Genomic DNA, 11,053 nt, shown 5'->3' with positions numbered 1-11,053 from the left:
ACCATAAAAAAGTACTATTTTGACATTATAAAAGATATCAAACCATTGTTAATATAAACCGCGATAGTGATTCACAACAGGGATCGTTATGAACAGCACAAAACCCTAATAGAACATTTGGCAAAAAGCACCTTAAACCGTAAAGTTCCAATTCAAACATTACTTTAAAAATTTATTACTGACTGCTAAAGTTGTACACAAAAAACATGCATACATATTAAACTTTAAAATAATAGAAAATCCGCCCAAAGCAGCCCGTTTGTAATTATTATTCTCTTTCCAGTCTGCAACAAAAGTGATTCGATACATTCCACCCAAAACTTTTGTATAATAAATCAGATATTGCAATTGCAAAAGTTGTAAGAGTATTGAAAAGTCGATTTGTTTCATGTTTTATATAAGGTAAAATATATCATAATTCTTGAGTAACTAATGATCATTATTTCTTTGAAGTTAACTGTTTTACAAATATCTGGTGTCAATTTAAAAAGCTAAAGTATAAAATGAAACAAGAATTACTAAATAATAAAAACGAACATTAAATTTCTGTAACACGTAGAAACTCAATGGTGTCTTATAGAGCCAACTCTTTGCGTACAAATTGAGTAAAAAATTTGTTTGCTTTTTTTCAATTTCGCGCAAAGCTACACAAGAGCTATCTTTGCAAGCCATCCCTAATTTAGCAGTGTAAGACTAGAGGAAAGACAACTTGTCAACCACCCACCGTCAACTCTTGAACTATTTTTTTACCAACGACCGTCACATTATAACGCCTCCACGGCTGAAAGGGGTGTGCATGTTTGGTGCGACGGGGATTCGAACCCCCGACCCTCGGATTACGAGTCGAACGCCTTAACCCACCTGGCCATGCCCAGAGTAAAAAGAAACAATATTAAATTTTATTACACACTTGTGTAGAATAACTGCTTTTATTTAAAGCGATGTTTTAGAAGTATAGTTTTATTTATAAAGTATGCTTTTCTACCGATACAATTTTACACGCGCTTAATGAAGCTTGTGTCTTAGCGTATGCATATATAAATACACACACACATATATATAATCCACTACTAGATATTATATACAGAAACTTTAATAACACAGAAATTATAAATGTTCACTATATTGTCAAACAAATATTCATGACAATTTCCAGCGGCATCTTATTCTTTTACTTCTCGAACTAATGTAATCAAATAGTCAACAGCCTCAGTAAATCACCACGAACCGTACCAGCATGTTACCAGCACTGCTTATTATAATGTACAATGTTGGCTACCACATCAAGCAATACTTTGTCACTAATTGCGAATAAAAAACCCTGCAAACATGATAAATAAAAAAAACTTGTAAATATGGATTGTAAAAATGGAAGGAAACAGGGTTGGAGTTATAAAAGACATTATTTACTCAAACTGCAAATCTCTATTTTCACTCCACCACATATAATTATAGGTAACAAAATGGAACCAAAATATGATAAGGTGTCAAGGTGGTTCAATATCAACAAAAATTACAAGGTAATATATAAATTAAAATTTGCTGATTGCATAAGTATACAGCTCCCTAAGTCAGTACTTGGTGGAAGCACCTTTGACAGCAATTACTGTTGTGAATCTTTTTGTATAGGTCTCTACCAGCTCTGCACAATTTGATGGTGTAATTCTGGCTTAATAGTTCCAAGCAAAATTGCTTCAATTTTGAGAAGTTCATTGGAAATCACTTATAGACTGCAACCTTAAAGTTTTGCCATAAACTTTCCATACTTTGGGTCATTGTCTTACTGAAATGTGAATGTTTGATGAAGCATGAAATTCTTGGCTGATACAAGCATGTTTTTGTCTAGGATTCACCTCTACTTTTCACCATTCAGGTTCACAGTCATTGCTGATGAAAAACATTCACATAATATGATGCTGTCAAACCATGCTTGATAGTTAAGATGGTGTTGATTTGATGATATGCTGTACTGGGCTTGTACCAGACGTAATACTTTGTCAAAAAATTTAATTTTTGTCTCGTCTGACTATAAAAACCTTTTGTCACATCTTTGTAGCATCATTTACATGCTTTGTCACAAACTACGTACGCGATTCAAGATTATTCATTTTCAATAATGATTTCTTTATTGCCACTTGCCCATACAAGCTGGCTTTGTGTAGAGACCATGATATTGTCAACTTATGAACACAAATTCTCAGTTCAGACATGGAACTTTTCAAATCTTTCAAAGTCACTGTTGTTTTTGCAGCAGCATCTCAAACCAGTTCTATGCTAACCTAGCTGCTCAGTTTGGAAGAACGACCTGATCTTGGTTTTATGAAACACATTTCTCTTCTCAATGATGGACTACAGTGTATTCAAAGAGAATATCAGTGAATCTGAAATTTTCTTGTAAGTTTGCTTCATTTTTGCTTCTCCACCACTTTATCACTAACTTGTTTGGAAAACTCCATAATCTTCATGGTTTGTTTGTTGTATTACTGTCAGTTGTGACTTTAACAGATTCATTAACTCTGAAGTTAAACCACTTTGATTACACACAGACAGAGATCATTATGCTAATTTTTTGTGACCTCTTAAACTAACCTTTTGTGCTTGAACTAATTTATGGTTGTTTAGAAAGGGGCTCAATATTTATGCAGTTGAGAATAATTTAATTTTTCTTTGTAAATTTAACTTATATACATCATAATATCAGCCTTTTTTTAGCTTTCTCAGTTTGGGGCAGATTATTTAGATTCTAAATATAAAGTTACATTTGAAAGTTTCATGATTGAAAGCTCAGATGGCAACAAAGTGTGGAAACCTTGCAGAGAGAAGGGGTGAATATTTTTCCATATCACTGTATACAAAATGAGTTAGAGAGCATGTGAAGCAAAAGAACAACGCTAAAACATACAGCTCAAAAGTTCCAACCAAATATATAATCAACTATAAGATATGAAATGAGAAAATGTACTTGATCTACACATATGATACTATCAAACATAGATACAGAAGTTAGTTCTTCAACTCAAGATCAGCCAATAGGAAAACCAATGCACTATGATGGGAAAATACCATGGGAGTTGCAACAGTTTTAATTCGAAATCATTTCAAGAGTGCGAAGTTGATTAGTGAATATATATGCATTCTTCTTGCTGCCAGTTTTGATAATGTTAAGTAACCTTTCAGCTGAAAGCCAAAGCAAAATAACTACCAAGCATTGATAACTGCCTTATAAACCAGTTTTCAACCATGACATCATAAAGAAACATCCAGAGTAAATGTTTGGAACAGCAAACAGAGGAAAGAAAGGGTTTTAAGAAATATACATGAGATTTGAAAAGGTTTGTCTGCTATCTTACTAAGAAACTCCTCCTGTAATGATGGATCCCTTGGCATGGGACCAATTTATAGATACCACAGCAGATGAGAATCAAGCTGGAGCAGATTAGATGCAAAGAAAATTTTGAAGCTACCCAATGGAACTACAATCCACTTAGGTTGCAGATCAAGATGCCAAAGCACCATCTTACATGGATAGATCTATTGATGTGGGGTATTACTGAATGCTTATAAACTCTGGTTCTACAACTAGGTTAGTAAAACCAAATTTAGTAAGGAAATGTTGAAAACTGCTTAAAGATATGAAGAAAGAAGGTGGAATGATGTGAAAGGCAAGTGGACATAAGGTTGTAACAAGTGAAAAGTTAGAAAATAACCATTACTGTGAGAAACTTTTCTACATCTCATGATGTGTTAGTAAATGCCATCAAGGAATATTGCATATAAAGAACTAACTTTACCCCCAAACATGGATGAGGTTAAGCTAGGTTCTTATTTTATGATTATGAATACTGGTGTTCCAAGTGGTAATTACTATTCTACAGACTGGAGGTCCTACGAAAATAAGGCAAGTAGTCATTGTAACAGAAGCACTTATACTTAGAGATACTAAAAATATATTTACATCGAGAGACTAGGCCATAATAGAAAACAAACACTCTAATGTGTCCAGATAAATTAATGGTTGGTAATTTCTTATGAATGCATGACAGCTATCAAGTTTAGATGGAACATTTTAAGATATGAAGCTCTGTACAGGTAGTACTTCCATATTAAGAAAGATAAAAAGTTCCAACCAAATATATAATCAACTATAAGATATGAAATGGATAAGGGAAGATAAGGGAAAAATATAAGAAGTTCAATGTCAATCCCTTATATAACAACAGCTTGCTACATCACTTACAGCTGATTAGTGCCAGCAGTTACATTACTTATTCATGGAATATCAAGAAACCTTCTCTAATGGCCCACATGACTTAAGCTAAACCAGAAAAAATAATCATTACAGAACATCGAATCCATCCAGAACTGACCAACATCAAGGAATATTTATGAAGTAAGAGGACTGTGCTCTTACTATCATCAGTTTGTAAAATATTCTTTTAACATAAATCATCCATCACACAAATTACTGGAAAAGCCAAATATGTTTTGCTGAACATCTGATTATGAGCAAACATTCAACAAACTAAAGATGGAACTGGTTACCACTCCTACATTGACATTCCCATCTCTCAGCAATCCACTTGTTTTAGACAGAGATGCTTGTGATTTTACAATGGGAGTAGTTTTGTCACAAGTACACTGTGGAAAATAACAGGTGACTGCCAATTATAGAAAGGCAATGAATGCCATGGAAAGAAGATATTGTACAACTTAAAAACCCTGAATAATCTTCATTGTTATTTATATAGACAAATATATCTATGCTCCAAATTGATCATGCAGCATTAAATTATCTGGCAAATTTTTACAACCAAGAAAACCAAATAACAAGACAGTTCCAAAACTCCAGGAGTTATGCTTTAACTGCATGAATACAGAACTATGAAAATGTCAAGACATTCTTCTGAGGAATGTAAAACTGTGAGAAGAACAAAGTATAGTAGAGAAAATCCTGTTAACCTAAAGTACAAAAGTCCAAGGAATCACATCTACAAATAACTACAAGAATTGTTTGTTTTGTATTCAAGCACAAAGCTACATCAGTGCTCTGTCCACCATGGGTATCAAAACCCAGTTTATAGCAGTATAAGTCTGCAGGCATGCAACTGTACCACTTGGGGGGAGGGGGCTAACTGTGAGGAAGTGAGTTGGTACAACCTCCATGCTTGAGTAAAACTACAGATTTAAAACTAAATATTTTGTGGCTCAAGAATAATGCTGAAAGACCCTCATGGCAAACAGTTACTTCATACAACCTAAAACCAAAATGTACTGGGCACAATGGGCTTTTCATGTTTATAAGAAGACTAAGTATGTTAGAAATCAAAAGATACCAGAGAATCAAAACAACAATTATAGTTGGTACTTCTCTATATTTTAAGCATTCTGTCATCTATACAATTTTCAAGTAGCCATACACTTGTATATTAAGAAGATACTTAAGCAAATAATATAATGCTTCAACAATAGCAATTAATACCAGTAGTATTCCAACACAGTACCATTGTAGTTGCTCATGTGTTGGAATACTACCAGTATTAATTGCTATTGATATGCTTGACTCTCTCTTCCACAGTAACAGTGAGAATAGATACATCATTATTGTGATGAACTATTTCCTGAAATGTTCATATGCATAAATTGTTCTTAACCAGTAAGCAAAAAATTCTTGCAAAGAAACTCATCAATAAATTACCCCAAATTTGATGTGTAAATATAATTTCATACAAATAATAGATGGATCTTTGAATCAGACTCTACAGTTATATGTTAGATCCTATGATTTAAGAAAACCAAACAAGCCTTGTTCTATCTTTTCACAGCCTAGTGGAGATATACAACTATACACTGTTAAATCAATTAGCCATGTATATAAGTGAATACAGAAAACCATGGAATCAAGATTTTCTACTGCTGCTAATGAGTTATCATTTGGCCAAACACAAAACTACCAGCAATTTATTACTGATATTCATGAGAGAACTTAATGTGCTAATAGACCTTCTGTACTTTGTCTCATAAGAAGTTACTCAGGAGAGTCATACACGAGATATGTAGAGAGATTATGGAACACCATCAACAACATACATACCTACTTGAGAAGGATGTAAATCAGCTAGTGATAAAATGAAAAGTTGCTATGACGTTAATACTAATAAGACTGGATTACACTGAGGTAACATGACCCAGCTATATAGTAATATAATTGTCACTGAAAGAATGGACAACCTTCTAAGTTATGCAGGTGTTAGGAAAGATGCATGCTGTACTGCAAACAATCAGTGATGTGGTTTGCTGAATTCAAAAGGATAGGTGAGGCAAGTAAAGGATTATCTTTCATAATCAGATATGGAAGTACATCAATGTGAGAAGTGCCAACTGGTTAAATCCAAAGAGGAACTTGTTAGCAGAAGCTAAAACTTCTAACAAGCCCAGAATTTCTGATGAGACTGCTTCTGGAGGTTTTTCACCTGTGGATGTACTTGTCCACCCATCCAGCAACAAGACAGCCAGTGATAACAATGAACTATATGTTATCATATCTGCATACTATAAGACCTCAGAAAAGAAAATCATTAAAAAAAAAAATACTTGGTGAATGAATAATTCAGCATGGTATTTACCCTTAATTTCTTGCACTAGGATTACAGAATTCTTCAAGGAACTTCACAATCAAGGAAGGGGCAGTGTTGTAAGTGATACATTTCTACTGTTGTAAACTTGTTTGATAGCTAGAAGGAGTTGTAGGTTTTTAATGATGTAATAAGCCACAAGACTACGTCTGTTCATTATACACAGTATCATATTAGCCTTTTTCAATTAAAAGTATGACCATCATAAAAGAAATGCAAGTAAATGGGCTAAGGGAAATTCCAATGAAGTACCTTCAGACAATGCTACCATCAAAAGATTTGCTTTGGGACAAAAAGGAATCACTCTTAACAAGATACTGGAAACTTGTGGCAACAACAAGCAGCTTTGAAGGGGGCTGTATAACATTACACTCACCACTCACAGGAAAATCAGTCTGAAGAAATGGTGTTTGAAAGAGTTCCTTTGGTGGGTTATACTGATCTATTAATTTTAATAAAAACATCTATTACCCTAAATTATGAATAATCATTGAATGTACATGACTAACTCTTTTCCAACAAGCAAGCAAAGAGAAAGCTTCTTAATGCTGTATCATTGATTTGTTAATGGTGTGTGTGTTTGTATGAGCAGAAAGTGGATGCTCTGTTTTTGTTATAAATTGTTTAACTAGAGCCTTATTTACAGACAGTCTGCTTTAGAGTGTAGTGGCTTAAAGAATGTTTCTGCTTGTCTTATTGAGCATTTTCCTTCAAAAAGTCAAATACTGTGAATCCAAAAACAGAATAAACTTCAAAACTGTCAACACATATATTAACAAAACAATGGAAAGGCTCACAAAGAATGAACAAGATAGCATGTTTACCAGCAGTTTTTTCACAACTGTTTTGTTTTCTCACAGGATATAAATGACTTCTCGTAGGTCTATTTATAAAGTGTACACACCACATAATGAAAATGTTTTGGGTATGATGGAATTGCCAGGCAAATTAAACAATGAAATGAAGAGCATATTATAAAGATAATTAGTGATGTGAGTTACAATCCATACACACACACACACACAAATAAAAGCCAATAAACAGCATAGGAAATAAACTGAAAATACTTGGTTGGAGTTACAGTTATAACAAATTGCATACCAAATCAGTCACTGCCAGTAAAATTTATTAATGTAGAGGAGTCACCAGAAGTTACAAATGTACAAGTGTAATAATACTAAAAATTAACAGTTAAGAGTAATAACATTCAATATATTAAACAGTTAAACCACTATACTTCATGAAACTAACAACACATAAATAATACACATTTACTTAGCAAAAATAGACATTCTAGTGGTTGGCTTGAAATGCCATTGTTGAAATAATGTTTTGAAAAACCTCCAAAATTAGAGAACATACGTAAACTGCACATACTTGTTCAAATAATGAATTTTTAAAGTGTGTATTAACACACAGGGGTAGAAAACATGGTATGTTTCTATACTACATTTACCCTGTCCTCTTTGCTTCACTATTGTCCTCAACTAACTAACATTAATTTTAGCTTTATATTCAACAGGCTTACAAATGCATGTTGGTCAAGGATTAGCTAATTTCTTCCCATCCTTGTAATCACACATAAGTGCAACTTAAACCTCTAACAAAGAAATTTATTTGGTACATCACAATACACTGAAGTATTTTAAGTATAAAACTCTGTAATAATTGTACTTTAGTAGACTAATCCAGAGAAACAATGAAATAAAAATACTTTAACAATAATTATACAGTAAAATATTGTTTATCATAAAGAACAATGCTCTTCATCATTAACTAAACTGAGAAATTAAATTATTCACTGCTTAAAAGTAATTTCAAGCACAGGACTTTTCTACAGTTTAGTTTCAACCTATAATAAAAGGGCAAGTCTGCAGGTCTGACCACCATAATTCCAAGATGAAAGAACACAGAAACCTGAAATTTGCATGCATACTAAGTGGACTATGAGAGTGTGGCTCCTAGATATTATTGCTTATCCACATGTGTATGCATCTTTTTGTGAGTTAAGCAAGCAAAAAAAAAAACACATGTAAAAGAATATGTGACCCATAGCTCCAAGAGCACAGAACCTGAAAGTTTGCACCCACATTAAGAGGGTGTGCACATGGACATTATTACCTGTCTACCTGTGTGTATGTATGCACATTTTTTATGAAAACAAAACAATACACACAGCATATTTTAATAGACTTTCCAAAACATTTCCCACAACTGATGTAAGACTAATCAGTCTAATTACTGGGGATATTTTTATTGCCTCTCTTGAAAAGAAGAATTATATACCAACCTTGAAATCTCTGCTTCCTGCCCACTAATCAAGAACTGACAAAAAATTGTAGTAAATGGCTCAAATATCTAGGAAACATACTGAGGAAGTATTAGCTGGTCGAAAGCCTGATCATTTTTAAACTTATCAATTTTTCTTAATCAGTTCATAATTAATGCAGTCATTATGTATGAACTTGTTTTCATTTATCAACTGTTCAAGATGTCGAATACTACTTACAACTTTGTTTGTAAAAATCAAAATTTAATAACCCAACCATTTTGTAACCATCAGATACTCGCCTTCCTTTATCATCCCTCAAAGGTCCTATCCCCCATTCTAACATTTTGTTTACCCTTAATGTACTAAAAGAAATACTTACTGTTAAATTTTGTGTTTTCACCCACCTTTTCTCATACTTCCTTTCTGATGTCCTAATTTCCTATTACATTAACTTTCTTAATATTCTCCAGTCATACCAGTCAATTTAAATTTCTTAAATCAATATTTTTTATTTAATTTCCTCTCTCTAACTAAACTCTTTGTAAGACAATTTGGTTTTTTATTTGCTGCTATCAGTTTCTTCCTTTAAGGAGTATGTTTATCTTGAATATTTAAGAAATTATCTTTAAAAATGTTCTACATGTTATCAGTGTCTACAAATAACTCAGCTGCCAATTCACAACATATAATTCTTGTCATATACCTTCAAAATTAACTTATTTGAATTTGTAACCAAAATGTCATTATTCCTTATCTCCATAAGCAGCAAAACATTGAGCCTAATAAAGCAATGATTATTTGCACCCAAATATTCCTCAAATTCTATCCTCTTGATCATTTATAAATTTAAAGTTAACAATAAATTATAAAACAGTATTGTTTCTAGTAGGTTCCTTAACTATTTGATGAGGAAAGCCACTCTGAAGAGTTTCCAAAAACTTTTCTTCCTCGTGTTTTGACTCTAGCATGTCCCAGTCTATTTGCCTGAAATTAAAATCACCCATAACTATGACTTCATTAAGAGCTGAAATTTTAATTTCATTGCAAAGCTTCTCACTAATTTCATCAGTTTCACCTGGTGGTCTGTAGCAAATTTCTACAAAAATCTTTTTCCCTTGATATCCACTAAAAGAAACCCAAATGGCTTCAGTATCCTTGCTATTATTCTTAATATTCTATACTCTAACAGGATGTAACTCATACTTTACATATATAGCCACTCCTTCCCCTTTCTTTACTATTCTGTCCTTATTAAATAACCTACAATCATGTCTTCCAAAAAAACCTTCTATCCTCAAAATCATCTATATTTAACCATGCTTCAATTATTCCTAAAGTCATCTACTTTATTTTTACACTTTACAATAGTAAAAATTAAGCCTATCCTTACAACTACTTCCGTACTTATCTCCCATGATGAACTATTCTCTGCTTCTTATTCTTTTTTAGCATTTAGTTTTTCCTTGCCCTCACCACTGTGTAGTCCTAGTTTAAAACTTCCCTTACAACTGAATTTATAGCTTTAATAAATAAGCCAGCCCCTACCCTCTTTAAATGTAAACCATCCATCCCGAGAAAACTCCTTTCTTGTACTGATCCAATCCCACAAGTCCAACCAGCCTGTATATACTCATTCTTACATATTGGCCTAAGCCTAGCATTAACCCTAATGAATTACTTATAGCTTCATCCCCACATTTAATTCTGGGCAGTATCCCTGACAAAATTAATTATGACATTTTTCTTCAAATGCTTTTACCAATCCTTTGTACTTATTAATTAGCTTTTCTGATCTACCTTTTCCTACATCATTAGCCCCTACAAGTACCACAAAAATTATTTTTGTTAGCCCCCTTCTTTATATTTCCTGCTCTGTATGTTATATCCCTATGCAGCATAATCAGATTCTTTTCTCCTTCTTTATCACACAGATTATACAATCCACATCTTTTCTGACCCTTTTGTTTTCCTCCCCTCCAATAGTTCCTCATCAGCAGAAACCAGGGGTTTAGATTTGTTGCTCAACAGAATAGGCTCATTTTAACTAAATTCACAACTTTTTACTGTAACAGTACTATTTCTAATTCCATGAATGTCATTGTTAGTAGACAAATCCTTGGCATGTAAATACTTTAGCTCCTTCTGAAAT

The sequence above is a fragment of the Tachypleus tridentatus genome, chromosome 8 (assembly GCF_004210375.1).
Source record: "Tachypleus tridentatus isolate NWPU-2018 chromosome 8, ASM421037v1, whole genome shotgun sequence".
NCBI classification, from domain to species: domain Eukaryota; kingdom Metazoa; phylum Arthropoda; class Merostomata; order Xiphosura; family Limulidae; genus Tachypleus; species Tachypleus tridentatus.
Note: the sequence above shows the minus strand (reverse complement) of the source record.